The 24,012-nt window shown below is 37.8% G+C and overlaps 1 pseudogene; it reads right to left on the bottom strand.

Annotated features, from left to right (window-relative positions):
* Positions 1–17,261: 17,261 nt before the first annotated feature.
* Positions 17,262–17,437, bottom strand: LOC114505928 (annotated as a pseudogene).
* Positions 17,438–24,012: the final 6,575 nt, after the last annotated feature.

Genomic DNA, 24,012 nt, shown 5'->3' with positions numbered 1-24,012 from the left:
GTCAGAAAAGGAAACCTGTGTGAGCCAGGAAAGCGGCTTCATTGTCCCGGATTTTTGACTGTAGGGTGGGCCCCAGCCCCTGCACACCGGAACCCATGCCCTGCCTGGGGCAACGGGTACTAGCTACCTCACTTCTGTCCTCGGCTATGACCTGGGTCTAGGACTGAGGGGAGAGCCGCCTTGTGCCCCTCATTTCCTCCCAACCAACTGGCTTCTGGCCTTTCAGGCGAGAAAGGGGTTTAGAAGCTGGCTAAAGCATTTTAGGAAGCCGGGGACAAAACCTAGCGGCAGCGCCTTATGCTACCTCAGCAACTCCGAGGACGCTGACGGCCATAGCATTCGTCTTCTCCTGGACCCACGTCTGCCACAGAATTGCGTGTATCCGTCTGCCCAGGCACACTCGGTGCGAGGCTGCACTAGGTTTGGCCGGACTCAGGACTCTCCGCGGGCGGGCGGGAGGGTTGATCCCCACCGCTCTTTCCCGCCACTTTGCCCATTGAGGAGGTAACATTTCTGCCATCCACCCTCTTACCCTTCCACTCGCCACACCACCTCTATTCTTTTTTTTTTTTTAGAAAGAAAGAACACGAAAAACTAACCTTCCTTTCCCTCCACAATAGACACACCAGGGGGCCTTTCACTTGGCCAGTCTCTGGAGTTTCAAATGAACTTCATTAAATCAATTACTCGGTGAACACATCACAATTTATTTGCAATTAGTATCAAAATGCCTTACTTTTCTTAATAGGTCGGAGCAGATGTAGCTACAGAAGGGACAACGCATTTCGTGAAATCTATCTCTTGCAACATATTAAATCTTCTAGTAGAAGAGAAGGAGAAATTCAGAGGCAGTTTAGAAGAGGTGAGGGAAACCACGCTGGAGACAAATGCAGTCGGTGCAGATGCCAGAGCAGCTTTCGTTATAATTTGTATCTAGCGAAAAGGTTGTCTTTATTATCCGTAATGATCGAACAAAACTCACCATAATTAAACGTCTGGTTTTCTCCGATGACTGAGAGGTGCATGTCTGAAAGGCGCCGGGTACAGGGAGGGACTTCAGAAATGGTTAACAAGACGCCCCACTCTTTGAATAGTGGCTTTGTCTCATGGGGGCGGGGGCCGAAGAGACAGAGAACAGTTATCTAATTTTCACTGCCCCAAACCAGAGATTTATTGATTGTGACAACAGTTTTATTGTACTCAGGGAGGGGGTTACTGCAGGTTTATAGAAACTGATTTACTTTCGTTTGGAAGTAAAATCATAGGCTACAGTCTCCCGTTGGAAAATTGGACCTCAGCTCCTGTTAATACCATTAGTGACACAGGATCGAATTTCAAATGGAGCCTGGTGACAATTACAGACGGAAACAGATGCCCTCGAAAATGTAGGTCAAGTGTTCAAGATTCTGGTTTCATGGTCAAGGTTGTCTTGGAGGTAACCTTGAGGAGACGCTCATAAATTTGTCCTCTCCAAACTGGGGATGCGTCTTCCAGGAGCAGGGGTGATACAGAGAAGAGGGGGGCAGAAAAATTTATTTAGAGGGTCCTCAGGTCACCTAACACAGAAGAGATGCTGAAGCGTTGTAAAACTGGGAAAGTGTGTTGGGCTGGACAGTGTAAGTGTGTGTGGTGGTGGCGGGAGGGAGGAGGCACCAGCCACTCCTAGGATCCGAGGGAAAGAACTAGCCAGACTTTCAGAGACCTGGACTCTGGCGTCCTACTTGTAGTCCCCAGCAGGCATACTTGGAGGTTGTCCCTTAGCCTCAGAGTCTTTTAAAAACCCACCTGCAAATGCAGAGAGGGAGGAAGGGAGGGAGAGAGAGAGAGAGAAACTCAAGGACACAGACAACGGGGTGGGGACTGCGGAGAGGAGAAGGGGTTGAAGGGAGATGGAGGAGGGTATGGGGGATAAATGGCAATGGAAGGAGACTTACTTGGGGTGGTGAATGTACAAGGGTACAGATGATGTGTTGTAGAATTGTGAACCTAAAACCTGTATAATTTTGGTAACCAGTGCCACCCCAATAAATTCAATAAAAGGATGAAAAAAATTTTTTTTCTAATCAGTGAAATGGGAACTGTGGTCCCAGCCTGGTCTTACTGGAAGAGTGGTGACAAGGATTAAGTGATAATGGATATGAAAGCATCTAAGCTTTCAAACGGAAAGTATTATTCTGAAAGTGCAGACTCCTTCCTTTGCATTTTAATCACTTGTCCCCCGGCTAAGTGCAAAAGTCCTTGGGTCTCTTCCCTTCTCCCTGCCGCCAGAACCTCCTTGAGAGCTCTAGGTGCTGGCTCTGGCAGCACCACCACCTTCCTTCAGGGTATAAAAACATGTCTTTTACTCGGCTCTCAATCCCAACCAGCAACTTTAATTGTGGCGAACTTCAGGATTTACGTCCCTCTGGTGGGTGTTTTCCACTTGACAACTCTTTTAAAGACATAGAACCATATTTTATTTACTGCCTACTATAAATTATTTACTAGCAGGCTGAGGTAATTCTGTTAAAGCCGAATGGTTTGTTTATACTAAATAGTTATTTTGGGACTCTTAACTCTCTCTAGAGCTGCGAGGCTCCCGGGAGGTTGGGACAATCTGTGCGGGCAAGAGATGTCCACGGAAATGTTAGGGATCCAGTGGAAACGAAAATGGCCTTATTTCTCTTGATGTTTATTAAAAATTAAATACAATCTAACAATTGTTGTTTGTGTTTGGTGTGTCATGTCATAATGGTCCCCACTATCTCTCCTTCCACCCTTGTGTGGACTGGCACACACACAATAGCAAGATGACTTCTTCCAAGGAACTAACTTGATGAGGTAAGCATCAATCAGATTTGGGGGGAGATGGTGGATTTAGCTGGGTGGGAGCAGAAGAGGGATGCAGGGGATATTCTTGGGATGAAGGGAAGGGGAGGGAAGGGAAAGTCCGGAGCTCCTTGCCCGGGTTGCTAGTGAAAGGTAACAGGCACTTCCAACTTTGCCTCTGGTCCCTTCCCCCAACATGTATATTCAGGAAGAAAAGAGGGAGAAGAAAGAAACCAGCCTGAGGGAAGGCACCATGCTTTATGTCTGTGTCTAGTCAAGATTTTAACACTGACTCACTGGGTTACTTCTACTTTTCTACTTTTAGGTTTTTTCTTCTCTGGGTTTCTACTTTTCTTTTTGTGTTATGTGTATATAAAAGAATTTATTTCTATCTCTCAACGTAAGGACTTCTCTGGAAACATCAAACACTTCAGGAGATATATTGGCCTTTGGGGGAGGGAGAAGGGTTCCTCCAACCAGCTATAAATGAAATTTTTGCCCTGAATTATGTTGACCTTGGAAAGGGGACAGGGTGTATCTTTTTCTGATGAAGACTTTTTAAAAAGAGGCTCATTATGGGTAGGGTTTACAGGAACGAATTTGGAGGACACATGGACAAAAAATTGGGGTGGGGGTAATGGGGGGGAAGGGGGGAGGGTTGGGTGGGTGGGCTGGAATGGGAGTAGGGGGGAGAAAACTGTACTTGAACAATGATTAAAATAAAAAAAAAGAGGCTCTACAATAATGTGGTAACTGTGTGTTAGTTTCCCACCTGGTTTTGCAGATGGAGTTTTCAGAATGGTTGTTACCACCATAAAACAAGGATAGATAAGACAATGGGGCAAAAAGCCACTTTGTCTGAAGCAGCTCAGAAGTTATCTACTATTACTAGAAAGGCCACTTATTTCATAGAGTGTTTTTCTCTTTCAGTTGAAATAGACATGCAAACTAGGAAAAATCATATTGGTCTCAGTGAGTGAAAGACCTACTGCTGTTCATTACAGAGCTGAAGAACTGGAATTAAATTAAACATTCAGGACACATATTGCATTCTCAGTAGTAAGGTTCACCAATAATTTAAAATTCAATGACATATTTTTAATATTCTTGTATTGTATTTCTTGGTAATTTGGTTACCTTTATTAGTTTAAATATTGTTTTATCAAAAAGAGGAAGGATCATTATAATATGTAGAACCACCTTAAGTATGCAAACATGTGTGAAGCATTTTGTGATGATGGGGATGCAGGTTAACCCTGTGAACACCAAGTTCAATGTGTATTATATAACATATATATATTTAAATTGAAGTACAATTTACATAATATGAAATTAACCATTTTGAAATGAACAAGTCGGTGGTAGTTAGTAGATTTACAATATGCAAGCACAACTGCTATCAAGTTACAAAACAGGTTCATCAAGGAGGAGGATGATGGTGGCACATTAATATGAATGCATTTAATACCACTGAACTGTACACTTTAAAATGGCTAAGATACTAAATTTCTTTTAAAAATAACTTATTAAATTAAATCCTCATCCAATCATACTAAAACCAAACCAAGCCAAAATAAAACCCTGTGCCCAGTAGATCATTACTTCCCATTCTTCCCAACTTTTGGACTCTGGCAGAACTTTTTTTAAATTAGTGCTTGTATTTCATATAACATATTTTTCTCAGCAAAATTTCTGTATGCTGCTATTTCCTTAAATTCTATTTCATCACATTCTAGTCCATGCATGTAGCTACAGATACAAAGAGAGAGGGGGTAAACAACATAAACTGCTTATGGTTTCTAGATTGGTATTTGCAACATGGTTCTTTTTAATGAGAGGATGGATCCCTGAGCAACACTTGCCAACACTTTGTTAGTCATTGTAGAAGGAACACAAGATTGAGGCAACAGTTTATCTTGCTGTCATCAACAGAAAGTGGATCAGAGTGGCATTTTCTCTTTTTAAATGTAATTCATAAAGTTTAACAAAGTAATCATTACCACTAAATTTTTAGGAAAAGAGTACCAAGGTGAGTTTTTGCAAACCATTTGTTTCTGGGCATCAAAACTGTACCCCGAATGCACAATTATGGAAAAACTTTGTGAATAGTTTAGAATTGTCAGAGCCCCATCTCCTTGCTCTTGTATGTGTTGATATATTTGTTTATTTCACAGGGGTTCACCACAAAAGCTAAAGGAAATATTACTGTGGCTAAAGAATTTTAATCAAAATTAATTTTTTAAAAAAGAGTGTATTTGTTTATGTATAGATAGAGGGGAAGGGAGGGAGAAAGGGAGGGAAACATCAGTGTGTGATTGACTCTCATGCGCCCCCTACTGGGGACCCAACCTGCAACCCAGGCATGCACCCTGAATGGGAATTGAACCAGCGATCCTTTGGTTCACAGACCGACACTCAATCCATTGAGCCACACCAACTGGGGCATGCTATACAGCAGAAAGAGAAAAGGAGCTCCAACCCTTTGCGACAGCATGGATGGAAGTGGAGAGCATTATGTTAAGTGCAATAAGCTAGGCGGTGAGGGGCAAATATCATATGACAGGGGGGTTAAACTCATTTTCACCGGGGGCCACATCAGCCTCATGGTTGCCTTCAAAGGGCTGAATATAATTTTAGAACTGCATAAATATGGCTACTCCTTAACAGTTAAGCGAGAGCTTGGCACTGCCACCCGGTGGAAACAAGGTGCCAGGCCAGATAAAACAAGGTGGAGGGCCTGATTCGGCCTGCGGGCCTTGTGTTTGCCACCTGTGCCATATGCTCTCACCTTTAAGTGGAACCTAATCAACAAAACAAACAAGCAAGCAAAATATAAGCAGAGACATTGAAATTAAGAACAATCTGACAGTAACCAGAGAGGAGATGGGAGGGAGAAATGGGGGGGAAGAGGGGAAGCATTTTCAGGAACAACTATAAAGGACACATGGACAAAACCAAGGTGGGGTGGAAGTAGGGGAGGGAGGTGGAGATGTCTGGGATGGGGGAAGTGGTGAGGAGTAAATGCAGACAACTGCACTTGAACAACAATAAAATAATTTTAAAAAAAGAAAAGAAAAAATTGTAATCAAAACTGAAGGTACCATTCGTGTAACTAGGACCACAGCGTCTGAAGCCATTGGAGAAGGTATTTCTGTAAAATGGTACTGAGAGGTCAGTGTTTTGAGCTCAGACAAATTTTTAAATCCTATCTGCCACCGTGGACTAATGTGAATTAAATGAGTAAAGAATGTGTTGGTGGACAAAATCATAGGTGGTCATTTTTATAGTTCAACAGTTTGCTACATTCTATTTGGAGAATAACTTTCAGAGGAGTTAGCTGTTTTGACCTGCACTATAAAATGCAGAAGGCATACTTTACATTTAATCTTTGAACTAGTCCATTATGAAGGAAAAATAAAAAATGGTAACTAGAACTTTTCCATTCCATTTGATACATTCTTCCAATGCAACTTTTTTTTTTTTTTTTTTGCCTTAAACATTCTTTGTACAGCAGGGTTTTTCAAACTTATCACTATAGACACTTTGGGCTACATAGTTCTTCGTTGTAGAAAGCTATCCTGTACATTCTGAGATCTTTAGCAGCATCCTTGGCCTCTACCCATTAAATGCCAGTAGCACCCCTCCTCCACTGTGAGTCATAAAGAAAAATGTCTCCAGAATTTGTCAAATGTGCCCTTGGGGCCAAATCCGTGATTGAGAACCACTATTCTAAAATGTTATATTTGATTTTGAGACAAATTATTGTCTTTTTTGGTTGAATTCTGTAAAACTTATAATCTTATATTCAGCAAGGACCTTGGAGATTCATTATTCATCAAATACAGAGTTAGTTAAGAGCACAGACTTGTGTTTACTTCCTATATACTAGTTCTGTGACCATAGGGGAGTCATTTAGCCTTTCTAAGCCTCAGTTTTCTCCTCTGTAGAATTATCCTCAAAAGATCCACACAAGGATGAAATAGGATCATGCATAGTCTGAGCTTATCACAGTGCCTGGCAAATAGTAGGCAAGTAACAAGTGTGAGCTATGATTAGTTACTGCATGCCTATTGTGCTCCAAGCAATGTGTGAAGATCTTGTCTTCATTTTAGCACTCTTGTGCCATAGTTAGGACAGACAGGTGTGGTAAGAGTTCAGCCTTCCTTATTAAAACAATCATCTGTAAATCATGACATTTCTCCTAAGAAATTTCACTAGGCTGTAGCTGTGCCCTCAGTCCTTGTTTCTGCTTCACACCCATGGGTGGGGGGTCTCTCTTTTGGATTCCCCATGCCACCCTCATGCCCCACCCCATTCCTAGTCTCCTGATTTGGGCCCAGTTAGCTACAAAAACCCCTTTCTGTGCTTGCCCTTATCAGAGCTGGGAGAGCTGACATGGTCCAAGAGAACTTTACTAGTCACTAAGGGGGAATCGAAAGAAAACAGTTATAGAATAAATAAGCACCATAAAAATAGATTTCTAAAACAGAAGCTTCCTGATCCTTTAATAGCAGTAAAAGTTTCAAGGAGCCTTACAAAGTTCCAATTCCCCTTCTAATTACATTCTAATGCAATCTCTAAGAACACAGATATATTTTTATTCATTCATTTAACAAAATTTAATGCCAGGAAGGCAATAAAACCAGGTATTATAGTAGACTTGACTGGGTCATGGTGGGAGTGGTCAGAGACATTTTAAGTAGGTGGTATTTGTGCTGAGGTTTTTTAAAGCATATTTTATTAATTATGCTACTACAGTTGTTCAAATTTCCCCCTTTGCACCCCTCTGCCCAGTACCCCTCTTCCCTCCAGCAATTCCCCATCCCCTCAGTTTATGTCCATGGGTCAACTGTGTAAGTTCTTTGGTTTCTCCATTTGTAATGCTATTCTTAACTTCCCCCTATTTTGTTCCTACTAATTATGCTTCTTAATCCTTAAACTATTTCCCCGTCCTCCCTCTTACTCCTCCCAGTTGATAACTCTTCAAATGATTTCCATATCTATGATTCTGTTCCTATTCAAGTTGTTTGCTTATTTTTTTTAATTTTAGATTCAATTGTTGATAGTTGTGAATTTGTTGCCTTTTTAAGGTTCATGGTTTTGATCTTTTTATTTTTAAGTATATTTGATTGATTATGCTATTACAGTTTTCCCAATTTTTTCTCCCCTTTATCTGCACTCCACCCTGCACCACCCCTGCCCTCCAGCATCCCCACCCTCTTAGTCATGTCCATGGGTCATACATATAAGTTATTTGGCTTCTCTGTTTCCTATACCATTCTTAACCTCTCCTCCCATCTACTTTATGTCTACCGATTCTGCTTCTTATTCCCTCTACCTTTCTACCCCCATTCTTCTCTTCCCCCTCCCCACTGAAAACCCTCCATGTGATGTCCATTTCTGGTTCTGTTTCTGTTCCAGTTGTTTGCTTATTTTTTTTTAATTCAGTTGCTGACAGTTGTGAGTTTGCTGTCATTTTACTGTTCATAATATTTGATCTTCTGTTTCTTAGATAAGTCCCTTTAGCATTTCAGGTAATAAAGGCTTGGTGATGATGAGCTCCTTTAACTTGACCTTATCTGAGAAGCACTTTATTTCCCCTTCCATTGTAAATGGTAACTTTGCTGGATAGAGTAATCTTGGATGTAGGTCCTTGCCTTTCATGACTTTGAATACTTCTTTCTAGCCCTTTCTTGCCTGTAAGGTCTCTTGAGAAATCAGCTGATAGTCTTAGGGGAACTCCTTTGTAGGTAACTCTCATTTTCTCTTGCTACTTTTAAGATTCTCTCCTTGTCTTTAAACTTGGGTAACTTAATGATGATGTGCCTTGGTGTGTTCCTCCTTGAGTCCAATTTATTTGGGACTCTTTGGGCTTTCTGGACTTCATGGAAATCTATTTCCTTTGCCAGATTGGGGAAGTTTTCCTTCATTGTTTGTTCACATAAGTTTTCAGTTTCTTGCTTTTGTTCTTTTTCTTTGGGCACCCCTATGATTCGGATGTTGGAGTGCTTAATATTGTCTGAGAGTTTCCCTAAGCCTCTCCTTATTTTTTTGAATTCTTGTTTCTTCATTCTGTTCTGGTTGGATATTTATTTCTTCTTTTTGTTCCAAATTGCTGATTTCAGCACCATTTTCCTTCCCTTCACTGTTGGTTCCCTGTATATTTTGCTTTATTTCACTCTGGGTAGCCTTCAATTCTTCCTTCATTTTTCGACCAAGCTCAATCAGTTCTGTAAGCATCCTGATTACCAGTGTTTTGAACTCTGCATCAGATAGATTGTCTATTTCCTTGTTGCTTATCTCTTTTTCTGGAATTTTGATGTGTTCTTTCATTGGGGACATATATATTTGTCTCAGGGCACCTGTTACATTGGTAAGGGGGTGGAGCCTTAGGTATTCACCAGGGAAGGGCAACTCTCTTTGCTGCATTGTGCCTGTGGAGGAGAGATCAGAGAGGGAACAATGCTACTCGCTCACTCTGCTCTAGCTCCACTTTCCAACAAACTCTCCTGTGAGACTGGAAGTTTCTCCTACCTTTGCCACCCCCACAGTACCTTACAACTAGAGGTTTTGAGCCTTTAGTTTCCTTGCCAGCCAACCCTGCCTTGTCCATGCATTCTGCTGCCTTTCTATGGGTCCTCTCTCCCTGGCTTCCCATCTCCCATCTCCTTACCTCCTACCAGTCTGGGTCAATGTTTCTTTAACTCCTTGGTTGTCATAATTCCATGCAGTTTTATTTTCTGGCACTCCTGGTTGTTTATTGTTTTTAGATTGGTTGTTATCCTTCTTTTGGTTGTGCAAGGATGTGAAGCATTTCTATCTATACCTCCATCTTGGCCAGAACCTCTAACAGTATTTTTCAACAAAAAGTTATAAAAGCCACAATTATCTTCAGCTTATTTTGTCACATAATTAACTTTTGTTTATTCTGTTCATCTGCAAGCACCTCTACAAATCCAGTCATTTCACAGAGCTCCAGCAACCTTCACTCAGTTCAAAGGCATGATCCAAAAAATCCATTATCAGAAATATGCAATCCAAAACAAGTCACAGTACACTCCGTGAACCCCTCCAAAGATATAATATATTTTTGAAAATGCATTAGAGCTAAACAATGACTGTTTAAATGAAAAAAACTTAAAATGACATGGCTACAAAGTTGAGTATGATGCAGTTGACAAAGGAATTGCTTTCCCACCACCACATTTTAAGATAACAACTAAAATTACAAATAAAAGTATATTAGGACTTATATCACTAGAACATCTACTTTACTAATAAAAATAGGTTTATACAAATAGAACATACTTATTATTTCTTTATTTAACAAAGCTTCCCATGTACTTTCAGCATATTAAATAGGCCTAATGAGTTCCAAAACTTCTCTTTCATAAGAGAGGGGGAACATATACTTGAGGTATTCCAGAAGCCCACTGGAATAATCTAATGTCATTTCTCAATTAAAAAGTCTCTGAAAATTTGAACTGAGCAAAGCCTGTCAAACAAACTTAACCAAAAGATTATAACATAAACCTTTTGTAAAATAACACATATTTTATGCTAATAACCTTAAAAGACAGTAGTTAAACTTAAAACTGGTTTCACATCAAATAATCTGCCCAGACCACAGGATCCTGCTTAATTTATATAAGGTGTTTAGTTTCTTTATGCCAATGAAATATTATACCTTAGTTATGCCATCTAGGGGCAGAAAACACACCATAGGTAATACACAGACAAACACATATCCCATAAAGACCATATAAATGAAGAATGAACACATAAAGACTATACACATAATTTGAGCCCTGGCTGGTGTAGCTCAGTGGATTGAGCACGGGCTGGGAACCAAAGTGTCCCAGGTTCAATTCCCAGCCAGGGTACATTCCTGGGTTGCAGGCCATAACCCCCAGCAACCACACATCTCTCTCTCTCTCTCTCTCTCTCTCTCTCTCCCTCTCCCTCTCCCTCCCTCCCTCCCTCCCTTCCCTCTCTAAAAATAAATAATTAAAATCTTAAAAAAAGACTATATACATAATTTGATTTACTAATTTGGGTAGAGAAAGCACACGATGTTCTCATTTGCTTGTCTTTTTGCTTTTTCCCTCTACACAATCCTTCTGCAATTTTCCTAGTCCCTTTTAACTCATTCAGAAATTAAAACAATCTACTTTTAATTCAATTCACTTAAAAATATATTGCCATAATTTACATATTTTATTACTGAAGACATATATTTTTCCCTAACTTAAATGTAATTAATCAGCATTCTTTAAATGGACAAATTCATGAATACATTGTATAAATCTTACCCTGTTTACCAGACCTTTACCAAAACAATTCTGATTAGTCTAAAATGCAACCTAAGTCACTCCTTTCCAAAAAAGAAACAAAAACAAAATTTAAATCATGGGCATAGACAATGGAGGGAGATTGATTGTGAGAGTAGGGCTGGGGGGCAGGACAGGGGAGATCAATGGGGGAAAAAGTGGGATAACTGTAACTGAACAACAATAAAAATAGATTTAAAAAATTAAAATTAAAATTAAAAAAAGCAAAGGCAAAATTTCAGGAAGGGACTAGGAGTAGCCTTAGAATCTCATCTTATTTTTCTCTCTAACTTAAGCTCACCCTCTAATTGCCATACTTTTGCTTCAGCTGCTTCTTCCTTTTTCCCCACACAGGTCCTCTGTAAGGCCCATCGGAGTGTTGGAGGCATCCTTCCAATACTGTGCACCACCTGGAGATTATTCCTGCTATTTCCAGGATTCACCCCTGGCCTCCCCCACCCTGCATATGATCACATTCAGTCTACCTGACAGGGGCATTTTCTGCAATATTCTGTTCACGATGCCAGTTGTACTTCAGAAGCCCCAAACCAGGGAGCTGCTTAAGTATTCATGATATTCTGAAAAAAATGCCCAGAAAACTGGTAGATGTGGACATGCTGTTTATTACTCACATTACAGGGGAGTGCACTGATGGTGCCAGATCGATGCAAGAGAGACTGCACCTCCTCTAGTCTGAGATGTTATAAGGGGTCCCAGACAAAGGCAGAATGGGTCCAGGTTGCACAAACCTATGCGTGGCCTGGAATTACATTACATCAGTGTGCACATACAGAAGGAAAATTTAATCAAGCAGTCACAGGACAAGAAGCCACTCCCAAAAGGAGGTAAAGAAGGAGTTACAATCCATTCCCCCCAAAATACACATTCCTTCTGGCCAGGTGTCCCCTATCCAGCCCTTGTTAGGAGCGGTAGGAGATCCATGAATTAGCCCCACAAGCACTGTGAGCAAAGGCAACCTCATTGCAGGAAACTAGTTCAAATGTGTGACTAATTCCCAGGATATAAATGGTTTGGTTTCAAATGTTAATTACTTATCCTGGAATATCCTTTGAATCTTGAGATGCAGAGTACAAATGTCATACTCAATTCTAAATTTACAAATTTAACTCTCCTCTATAACATAGATAAAATTTTAAAATATGGAATGCTTTTGTGCCAGGTTCTGTGCCAAATTACATATTTATTTTTTTTTAGGTCAAACTCAATATATACCACCAATTAAAAGATGAACATATGGTATTTGTCTTTCACCGCCTGGCTTATTTCGCTTAGCATAATGCTTTCCAGTTCCATCCATGCTGTTGCAAAGGGTAGGAGCTCCTTCTTTCTTTCTGCTGCATAGAATTCCATTGTGTAAAGGTACCATAGTTTTTTGATCCATTCATTTACTGATGGGCATCTAGGTTGCTTCCAACACTTGGCTATTATAAATTTGCTGCTATGAACAGACACATACCATATGATCTCACCTTTAACAGGAATCTAAACAAAAAACAAAGAAACAAGCAGAATATAACCAAAGACACTGAAATAGAGAACAGTCTGACAGTGTTCAGACTGTTCAGACAGTCTGAAGAGGAGAGAGGAGAGGAAGAGGAGAGGGAATTTCAGGGGAATTTCAGAGGAAAAGGGGAAGGTTTTACAGAAACAAGTATAAAGGACTCATAGATAAAAACTAGGGGCAGGTGGAAATGGGAGGGGGAAGGGGAGGGCTGGGTAGGTGGGTTGGGATGGGAGTAAAAGGTAGAAAATTGTACTGCAACAACAATTAAAATAAAAAATAAAAATAAAAGATGAACATATATGTTACATCCTTTAATCAAAATTATTCATAGATTTATAACAAAAATAATCCGTTTCAATAAAAATGTAACCATGCTTTATGTAAATGTTAAAGAACTGTTTTAATTATTTTTGTCTGAAGTTGACTTGAAATTTTGAACTAAGATAGATCTGGCAGTCTCTTTCATCAAAGTCTTAAAGTCTTAGAAATATTTGAAGTTTGACTTCATCATCAGGGTTGATGACATACCCTTTCTGCTTTCTACAAAAAGCTTCAACAATATTTGTATTATTAAAGTGGCTCCAAAAGAATGTTTCTAATATTTAATAATTGTATAAAACACATCTAGCAAATTTTTAACAACTGATGAATGTAGGTAAAAGCTACACTCTTTAAAATTTTTGTAGTTTAAAACTTTCCAAATAAAAGTTAAGAAAACACATAAAAATGAAAGTTTTTAAGACCCATAAAAATTTCAATGAGCATTAAATCATTACAAAGTTAATGCATAAATAAATAAAATATGAATAATTTGGCAAAATATAGATGAAATTTACTTTAAAATGTATGGATTTACAATCTAAAATAATGTGGGAAAATGCATTTCAAATTTTATTAAGCTACATTTTTTACTCTTTTTAAACATATTTAATACCCCTCAGCTTCTGCAGTCATTCCTTCACAGATATTTATTGAGAACCTCCACTGCGGCTTGTAATTGTCTAGATGTTATGTGAGATAGAATGATCTATAGGACACGGCCTGTGCCCTCAAAGAATTTACAAGCTAGAAGTAGTATCATATTCTTCAAAAAGCTTTGACAGTGTAAAAAGAAAATATAAGCTTATAAAAGAAAGCAAGCAAATCTACTCCAGAAGTCTATTTTGTAATATTACCACACTTGATTCTGCAGTTGACTTCTTTCTTTAAAGGAGAGATGATTCCTATCATTGCCTCTTCATTCTCTTTGTCCTTTTCTTTCTCTGCTTTTTCCTCCTTCTCCACTTCTCTCTTCTTTTTTCTTCATTGTTCACATTCATATTTTCATTCTTACTTATTTTTAACCAGTAACAATCATTTATTATCATTATCAAGTACTATGGACTGTATGTAATTGCATGTGCTATATGTTTATGTACAATGGACACTATAGCAGCTTTGTTTACACAAGCATCATCATAAATATATGAGTAATACATTATGCTATGACCTTAGGACAGTTATAAAGTCACTATGTGATAGAAATTTTTCAGCATTATTATAATCTTAGGGACCAGTGTCATAAATGTGGTTAGTCATTGACTGAAATGTGCTTGCAAACAGTTCTTGATCCTTAAAGTTACTTATTGCTTTTATGCTTTTAAATGGTAGGAAGGACAGAATTGGAAGCTGTAATTGAGATAGGAATATTAAAAACAATTTTTAAATAAAATAATAAAAACACCATTAGACTCACATGATCAATACTCTTTCCATTAAATAGTGTTTTATTACTTGATCCAATAAGACATTAAATGTCTTTAAAAACCCCATAACAGAGAGCTTCCTGTGTGAAGAGTGCTTTCTTTAATGTTCTCATCTCTAGTTCTCCCGTGTCCCTGTCTTAACTTGATTTTATGAGGATACCACATAAAATCCTCAGAAACATAGGTGGGGAGATATGACTTTTGTTTATTAGCAACAATTATCATAGAGTATTATTTCTTTCTGCCTTTTTTCACTTCTCTGGGTCCTTTTCCATTGCAAAGTAAACTAGGTGATCTAATATCTGTGTTTGTATTTAACTACAGAAAAATGCTCAATTTATGTCAACAAAATGGGGCAGTAGTCTGTGAACAACAGCAACAACAGGGATGGTGAGGGGGTTATTCTAATTTAAGATTCAAAGCTGAGGTATTTTTGAGGGAGGAAGGGAGAAAACCACAATGAGAAGTAAAGAACGTGCCTACTCTATCTCCTAACAAAGCTTGGAGATCTTTCTGTGTCAAGTATAGATCTCCTTTATTAATCTGCTGCAACCTATTTCATAATGTAAATGGGTCAAAATTTATTTAGCCTTTCCCACAGCTAATGGATATTTAAGTTATTTCTATTTTTTGATATTACATACAATCCCATGTATTTTTTGACTAAGGGTATTACACAGAATTTGCTTTTCCCTACAAAGGAGAAAAAGTGAAGCTTCTCTGTATCTTATCTTGTGGTTGAAGATCACAGAAGATGTCAGAACTGAAAGGGACTTTAGACATCCCCTTTCTCCTCAAACTTCTATATCTTTTCTCCTATCTTTATTTACAGTTAATGACTTTGTTTCCTATTTTCTTGAGAAAATAGAAGTAATCAGAAGAGATAATCCACCAGTTCCCATTGCCACATTACACATCTACCTGCAGCTTCTGTACTTTTATACTTGGCCTTCTATTCAGTAATTATGGATGAGCCATTTGTGCTACTAGCTAAGGATAATGTCTCCTCATACACAGTAGATTTTACTCTCCTTGCATTCCCAAAGACAGGGCCAGAACAATTCTCCTCTCACCCTACTGCACATCAATTTTTCTCTCTCTAATGGGTCATTCTCATTAGCATACAATCATGTTATTTACCCCATCTTAAAAAGAACACTCTTTCTTGACTCAACTCCCTCTTGTAGATACTGCCCTATTTCTTTGCTACTTTTGCAGTGAAATTTCTCAAAAATGTTGTTTATATTCACAGACTCAAATTATTCTTCTCTCATTCTGTTTTCAGATTCATTTACTCAGGCTTTTGTTCCTACTACTCACCAAAAATGGTCTTATCAAGGTCATACACAAGTGAATTCTACAACTGGCTTTTATTTATTTTTACTTATCATCAGCATTTGATACAGCAGTTGATTATTTCTTCCTACTGTGACACATTTCCTCCACCTAAATTCTAGGTCACTACTTGTAATGATGTCTCCTCTCTCATTTTTGACATTGGTAATATGTGTCCTTTTTCTTTTTTACTGACCAGTCTGAATAAAATTTATCAATTTTATTGATCTTCTCAATGAACCAGTTTTTTATTTCATTAATTTTCTCTATTGTTTTCCTATTCTCTATTTCATTGATTTCTATTCTGTTGTTTATTTTTTCCTTTCTTATACATATTTTGGGTTTTATATGATCTTTGTTTTCTAATTTTCTTAAGGGACAAACTGAGGTCATTGATTTCAGAACGTTTTTTAAAAATACAGGTCTGTAGTGCTATACATTTCCTTTAAAGTATTCCCTTAAGTGGCACACCATAATTCTAACTTGCTGTGTTTTCATTTTTATTCAGTGTAAAATACTTTCTAATTTCTCTCTTGGTTTTTTCTTTGACCCATGGGTTATCTAGAAGTGTTTTTGTTGCTGTTGTTGTTGTTTGTTTTGTTCACAAATATTTGGGAATTTTCCAGTTAGCTTTCTGGTATGTATTTTCCATTTTAATTCCATTGACTCAGAAAGCTATGTTATTTGATTGCTTTAAAATTTATGAACATAGCCCTGGCTGGCATAGCTCAGTGGATTGAGTGCGGGCTTCGAACCAAAGTGTCTCAGGTTCGATTCCCAGTCAGGGTACATGCCTGGGTTGCAGGGCATGACCCCCAGCAACAACACATTGACGTTTCTCTCTCTCTCTCTCTCTCTCTCTCTCTATCTCCCTCCCTTCCCTCTCTAAATAAATAAATAAATAAATAAATAAATAAATAAATAAATAAAATCTTTTAAAAAAGTATGAACACTTGTTTTGTAGCCTAAAATACGGTGTGTCTTGACAAATGCTCCATGTGCACATGAAAAGAATATGTATTCTGCTGTTGTTGTGTGGAGTATAATATAAATGACAATTACGTCAAGGCAGTTTATAGTGTTTTTCCAAACTAATATATTCTTGCTTCTTTTTGTTTGCTTGTTATATCATTCAGAAGGAGTTACTGATATTTAGTCATTATTATCCATTTGTCTATTTCTTCTTGCAATTTTACCCTTTTCCAACTTTTTCCTCCAAATTCTTTGAAAAGTTATCTTGACTATTCTTGTTCTTTTACTCTCACATAAGAATTTTATTTATTTTATTTTTAAAAAATATTTCATTTATTTATTTTTAGAGAGAGAGGGAGAGAAGAAAAGAGGGAGAGAAACATCAGTGTGTGGTTGCCTCTCACACAGACCCTACTGTGGACCTGGCCTGAAACTCAGGTATATGCTCTGACTGGGAATTGAACTGATGACCCTTTGGTTCCCAGGCCTGCACTCAATCCACTGAGCTACACCAGCCAGGGCATTCTTATGTTAGAATTTTAGATTAACTTGTTGAGTTCCATGAAAAACCCATACTTGGAACTCATTTAAATTATAGGCTATTTAGGAGAAATATTTTGTATCTTTTTGAAAAAAGTTCCTACCTGAGGATATGTTTATTGATTTTAAACTGATGAGAACAGATACTAAACTTGATGTTAGCCCAAAGGCCAAGGAGCAATTATTTATTCATGTTAGAGAGAGAGAGAAAGCATTAATGTGAGAGAGAAACATCAATCAGTTACCTCCCATATGCTCCATGACTGGGGATCAAACCCACAACCTAGGTATGTGCCCTGACTGGGGATTGAACCCACAATCTTTTGGTGTGTGGATAATGCTCCAACCAACTGAGCCACCTGGCCAGGGCAAGAATTTGTATTTTTATGATATTGTGTCTTCTCATCTATGAATATAGTACAATAAGTCTTCAATATCATCAATAGGTTCTTGGAAATTGCAAAACCACATATAATGAAACCAATTTCACCATTGGCTAATGGATATAAACAAAAGTTAGCCTCCTATGGAATATTTCTGGTCACAAAAATATCACCAAATTTCTAAATAAATAAAAACATCACCCAAACACTTCTAATATTAAACATTGAAATAAATGTGAACTCTATACACATTTAATAAAATAAAAACAAGCATGTTTTCAATTTGTTTATTCTTGTTCAGAGTCTCGGGTGGCAGAAGCTTGTCCTGGCAAGGTGGGAACCCACCCTGGTCAGGAACCCTTTCCAAGGAAAGGTGCATTCACAGGCACCCATATTCACTCAGACTATGACAGTGTAGACACACAGTTCACCGCACACGCACACCTTTGGGAAATGGGAGGAAACAGAGGACCTGGAGAAAACCCATGCAGGCATAGAGAACATGAAAACTCCACACAGACAGTGACCTTGGGCAGAAATCATTTTTTTTCTCATCAAAGTTGTAAAAAAAGGATATTGGGAAAAAAAAAAAAAAACCATTTCTTGAGGAACTTCTGTATGTTGCTCCATTTATTTAGGTCTTTAATTCACTTTTCCATAACTTTTGTTAGTTTTTTTTTTCTGTAAATGCTCAGAAAAGGAAATCCATTCATGAAATACATATTGAGTTTCCATTTTGCATCAGGCAGTGTTCTAGGCACTAAGGACCCACTGACAAGTAAACAAAAGTAGACATGGTCTCTATCCTCCTGGAGCATTATATTTGGGGATGTACTGAACAAGAATACAATAAAGAAGTAACAAATAAATAAATGAAAATTTTCAAAGAGCAACATGTTCTCTGAAGAAAACAAATAGGATAGTGTAATGAAGAATGTTGGAGGGAGAATTCATTAGATTTAAGTAGCCAGGAGAGCCTCTCTGAGGAGGTAGCATTTGAGTAGAGATTTAAATGACAACAAGAGAGAAGCCTTGGTTATGATTTAGCAACAATGGTAGATTCAATAACTTGGTCCCAATTCTTCATTACATTAATAGTGTTATTAAATATTCATACTCTTTTCATTGCATTATGGTGAGTGGATTATACTTTTGTACCTCCTGGCTTTGAGATTGGCCATATAACTTGCTTTATCTAATAGGATGCTGGAGGACCTAATGCCAGTAGAACATTTGAAATATGCTTGGACTGTTGAGTTTGCCCTCTTGCAATTGTGCCATTGCATGAGAAGAACATGTCACTGATAGTTAATGGCTCTCTATCCTGGGCCCTAGAATGAGACACATGGAGCAGGGCCTCCCCATTGACCTGCCAACTTGAAAGCAAGAAATAAATGTTTATTACCACATGCCAATGAGATCCTGTGGTTGTCTGTTACACTGCCAAACACATGAACAAATAACCCAAGGATTTTGTTAGCTTACAATCACAATGGTTTACTTTTCAGTCATGTTATATGTACCCTCCGGGTCAGCTTCGTTCTGCTCCAATGGTCATCATTATCAGAACCAATCCATATGAGGGAATGGCTCCTTTCTCAAACACTGTTGGTCTCATAGGATAAAGGAAAAAAAGAACATGGTGAACTCAGAGGTGACTTCAATGCTTTCATTCAGAATATTTTATTTCTGTTCATATGTCATAGGACAAAGCAAGTGACACGGCCAAAGTAAATATAACTGGTGAGGTGTAAAGTCACCAAAAGTAACATGGCCAAGGCTAATGTAAACTAGAAGTAGAGCCTAATATTTTAAACACAAATATAATCCTCAACAGTGACTTTGAGCATGTTATTTGACCTCTTTGTTCCTTGGTTCTCTCATCTCTAAAATGGGAATAATAGCAGAACCTACCTAACAGGGCTATTATAAAGATTATAAGACTTACTTTGGTAGAGCACTTAAAATAGTGTCTGGCTAGATAGCGAATAGTAAATGCTGGATAAATTTGTCAAATAAAATAAATAAAATACAGCCTATATAATTTCTTGTTTCCATAGTAAAAAAAAAAATACATTCAGCTCTCTGTCATTACATGCCTAGAAAGAAATATAATTTATTTATAAGGATTAAAAATCAAGGCATTTTTATTTTTTTAACTCTGTAATTTCAAAATTAAACTTTAAAGAGCTATATCACTGTTCAAACTCCTTTAAAGATCTTCCTCTCATGGGCTTGCAGCCAGATTACTTCTTTCTGGAAAGGGGAGAACAGTTTCTGTGTGGTAGGAATAGGACAGCAGGTGGTGGTAGCATAAAACAGAAGAGCTTCTTGGATGAAAAGGGATTGCAGCCAAAAGGTTCAAAAAGCTGTTCACAGCTGTGATGGAAAGAGTATTGCAGGAACCCAGGTGTATAAGCTGCTGTCTGAGTTGCCACTACCCTCAGAATAAAGGGATTTCTATTTACTTCATGCTTTTTCTTTTTTCCTTATATACTCCGCGTAACAGTTGTGTATTTTGATTGAAATACTCTGCTCACTCAGCAGGCCTGTTAATCCCCTCCAGGAAGACTGAACACACACTTGGGATTTGTTAAAATCATTGAAAGTTTTTTTGTTCCTCAGCCACTGTGCTTCCTGAGGTAAAAAAGGCAATGAGTGACCTACACCTGAAAATAAAGCAGGAAAAAAATGTAACTGAAGACAAATGCAGCCCTTTCAGCACCTCTGACAATTTCTACTAAAATAACAACTAGTTGTGTGAAAATTAGGAAAGGAAGGGCCTGAATATTTTGACTCCTAGACCCTTCCCAGCAGAAAAGGGAGCTTGATAGATGCCTGTGATACTGGACTTCTCATTAAGTACTTTATACATTCTCTCTGAGGTCTTTAAGGTGCCTTCCAGTCCTGGAGATACTTTACTGGATATAAATATAATTTAAAGCTTCATTGTGAGGGGGGAGGAGTATCTAAATTCTTCTGTCTCTAATCATTTATTCTCTATGATCTTAAATTAGAATGAGGTGATCCATTTCTACCTTAGAATGAATTGACTCATTTTCCAGCTTAGCCAGAAAGGCTCACTCTATTCCCAAATGTCTGTAGACCAGATTCATATGCCATACACTCTACCAACCTCTCCAGGCCTGAAAGTTATAGTAAGGCTACAGTAACCACCATACTTTACATTCATTGAGCACTTTTACCATATGCCAAGCACATGCACTGTTTCATTTCATATTCCCAACGAGTTAGGATTTCTCCATTTCAGAAGTAAAGAAATTAAACCTCCAAAGCTAGTGTAATTTTTTCAAAGTGAGTATATGGTAGTGATTGTGTACATATTAGAGATTCTGAAATTAGATAGCCATGGCTTGATTTCTGATTTTGCTACTTACTACATGTCTTAACTTGTTTAATTTATTTGCCCTTCCTGTCCCTCAGTTCTCTCAACTTTGAAAGAAGATGGTATCAACAGTAGCTATCTCTTAAGATTGTTGTGAGGATTAAATGAGTTAACTTAAAAAGTTAATTTTGTTTCACTGCCTGGCTTATCTCACTTAGCACAAATACCATATGATTTCACCTATAAGTGGAACCTAATCAACAAAACAAACAAGCAAGCAAAATATAACCAGAGATACTGAAATAAAGAACAAACTGACAGTAACCAGGAAGGAAGGGGATAATGAAGGAAAGAAGAGGAGGGGTTACTGAAGCATTATTCACAATAGCCAAGATACAGAAACAACCTAAGTGCCCATTAAGGGATGAATGGATAAAGATGTGATATATATCAGAATATTATTCAGCCATGAGAAAGAAGGGCATCTTGCCATTTGTGACAACATGGATGGAACTTGAGGGCATTATGCTATGTGAAATAAATCAGACAGACGAAGATAAATACTGGGTGATATCATTTATATCTAGATTCTAAAATGGCCAAACTCATAAAAACTGGGATGAGAATGGTGGTTATCAGAGGCTGTGGTGATTGAGAAAGGATTAGAAGAGTTGGTCAAATGGAACAAACTTCCAGTTATAAGTTCTGGGGATCTAATGTACAACATGATTATTATAATTAATTATTATATACTTGAAAATTTCTAAGAGAGTTGATCTTAAATGTTTTTATCACAAAAAATGGTAATTGTGTGACATGATGCAAGTGTTGTTTAATGCTAAGGTGGTAATCATTTTGCAGTATATAAGCATATCAAGTCAACATGTTGTTGACTTACATAATGTTATATGTCAATTATATCTCAACAAGCCTAAAAACATAAAAAATAAAATTTATATAGAACTGTTGCTTATTGGTTACAGTTTCTGTCTGGGGTTATCACCATTTTTGGAAATTGATAGTGGTGATGGTTGTACAACATTGTGGATACAATCAATGCTACTGAGTTGTATATTTAAATTTGGTTAAAATGGAAAAATGTATGTTACACACACACACACACACACATATATATATTTCACCAAATTTAAATACATAAATAATGGTATGTATATTCCATGGTGACTATAGTTAATAATACTGTACTGCATATTTGAAAGTTGCTGACAGAGTAAATATTAAAAGTTCTCATCACAGAAAATAAATTCTGTAATTATGTATGGTGAAGGCTGTTAATTAGACTTACTATGGTGATCATTTTGCAACATATACAAGCATTAAATCATGTTGTACATCTGAAACCACCAAACTATATGTCAATAATACTTCAGTAAAAGTATGAAAAGGTACATATGGTATAATCATGCCATAGAATACCCTACAACAATGAAAAAAGAATGAATAGCAGTTGTACTCATCAATATGTATAAATTTCACAAGCATATTATTGAGACACAGCAATGTACAAAGAAACATGCATAATTTCATTCATATAAAATTTAAACATAAGCAAGCGTAAACCATGTTGTTTAGGAACTCATCTACAGGTTCAAAAATATAAAGAAAAGCAAACTAATAATTACTACAGCAATCAGGAGAATGGTTAATTCTTGAAAGTGGCCAGGAATGGATTGAAGGAATTTTGGCATGAGGGCAATATTCTGTTTCTTGATGAGGATGGTGATTGGATTTATATTTATTGTTTCAATGCAAGCTACCAGAAGCATTGGAAATGCAGAACATCAGGCTTTACCCTAGACTTGCATTTTAACAGATCCCCAAGTGATCCCTGTGTATATTAAAATTTAAAAAGCACTGTCCTGTGAAGTTTACATATTTTATGTACTTTTTCTGAAAGTGTGATATACCTCAGAATTTTTTAAGTTTTTTTTTATTTTTAAAAGATTTTGTTTGTTTATTTTTAGAGAGGAGAAGGGAGAGAAAAAGAGAGGAAGAGAAACATCAATGTGTGGTTGCCTGTCATGCTGTCATGCGCTCCCTACTTAGAACCTGGCCTGCAACCCAGGCATGTGCCCTAGACTGGGAATTGAACCAGTGACTCTGTGGTTCACAGGCTAGCACTCAATCCACTGGGACACACCAGCCAGGGTTGTTTTTTTTTTAATTTTTTAGTCATTGACACTGTTACAGATGTCCCCCATTCTTCCCCCCTTTGCTCCCTCCATCCAGACCCTGCCCCCCACCTTCAGCATATTTTTGTCTGTGTCCATGGACTATGCATATATGCATACTTGTATGTGTTCTTTGGCTAATCTCTTCCAGTTCTTCCCACCCGCTCCCCTCTGAGATCAGCCTATCTGTTCAACGTGTCCATGCTTTGTCCATACTCCTGTTTCTATTTTGTTCAACAGTTTATTGTATTCATTAGATTCCACAAGTGAGTGAGATCATATGGTATTTGTCTTTCTCTGACTGGCTTATTTTGTTTAGTATAATAATCTCCAGGTCCATCCATGCTGTTGCAAAAGGTAAGCATCCTTTCTTTTTTACTGTTGCATAGTATTCCATTGTGTACATTTACAACATCTCTTTCATTCACTCAACTACTGATGGGCACTTGGGCTGTTTCCAGATCTTGACTATTGTAAATAATGTTGCTATGACCATAGAGGTGCATATATTTTTTCAAATTAGTGTTTTGGAATTCTTAGGATATATTCCCAGAAGTGGGGTCACTGGGTCAAATGCAGGTTCCATTTTTAGTTTTTTGAGGAAACTCCATATTGTTTTCCACAGTGGTTGCACCAGATGACATTCACACCAGCAGTACACTTGGGTTCCTATTTTGCCACATCCTCTCCAGCACTTGCTCAGGGAATTGTTTACACATTGATAGGAGGACAGGAAGCAGGGTTACCAAAGCCTAGGTTCTTGGTTACCTGGCAGCATCTGGAGCCTTCCACAGAACACAGCCATTGCTGGAGACACTAAAAAAATGTGATGTATT

Source organism: Phyllostomus discolor, chromosome X, assembly GCF_004126475.2.
Source record: "Phyllostomus discolor isolate MPI-MPIP mPhyDis1 chromosome X, mPhyDis1.pri.v3, whole genome shotgun sequence".
In the NCBI taxonomy this organism is placed as follows: Eukaryota; Metazoa; Chordata; class Mammalia; order Chiroptera; family Phyllostomidae; genus Phyllostomus; species Phyllostomus discolor.
This window is presented reverse-complemented; position numbering and strand designations above follow the sequence as displayed.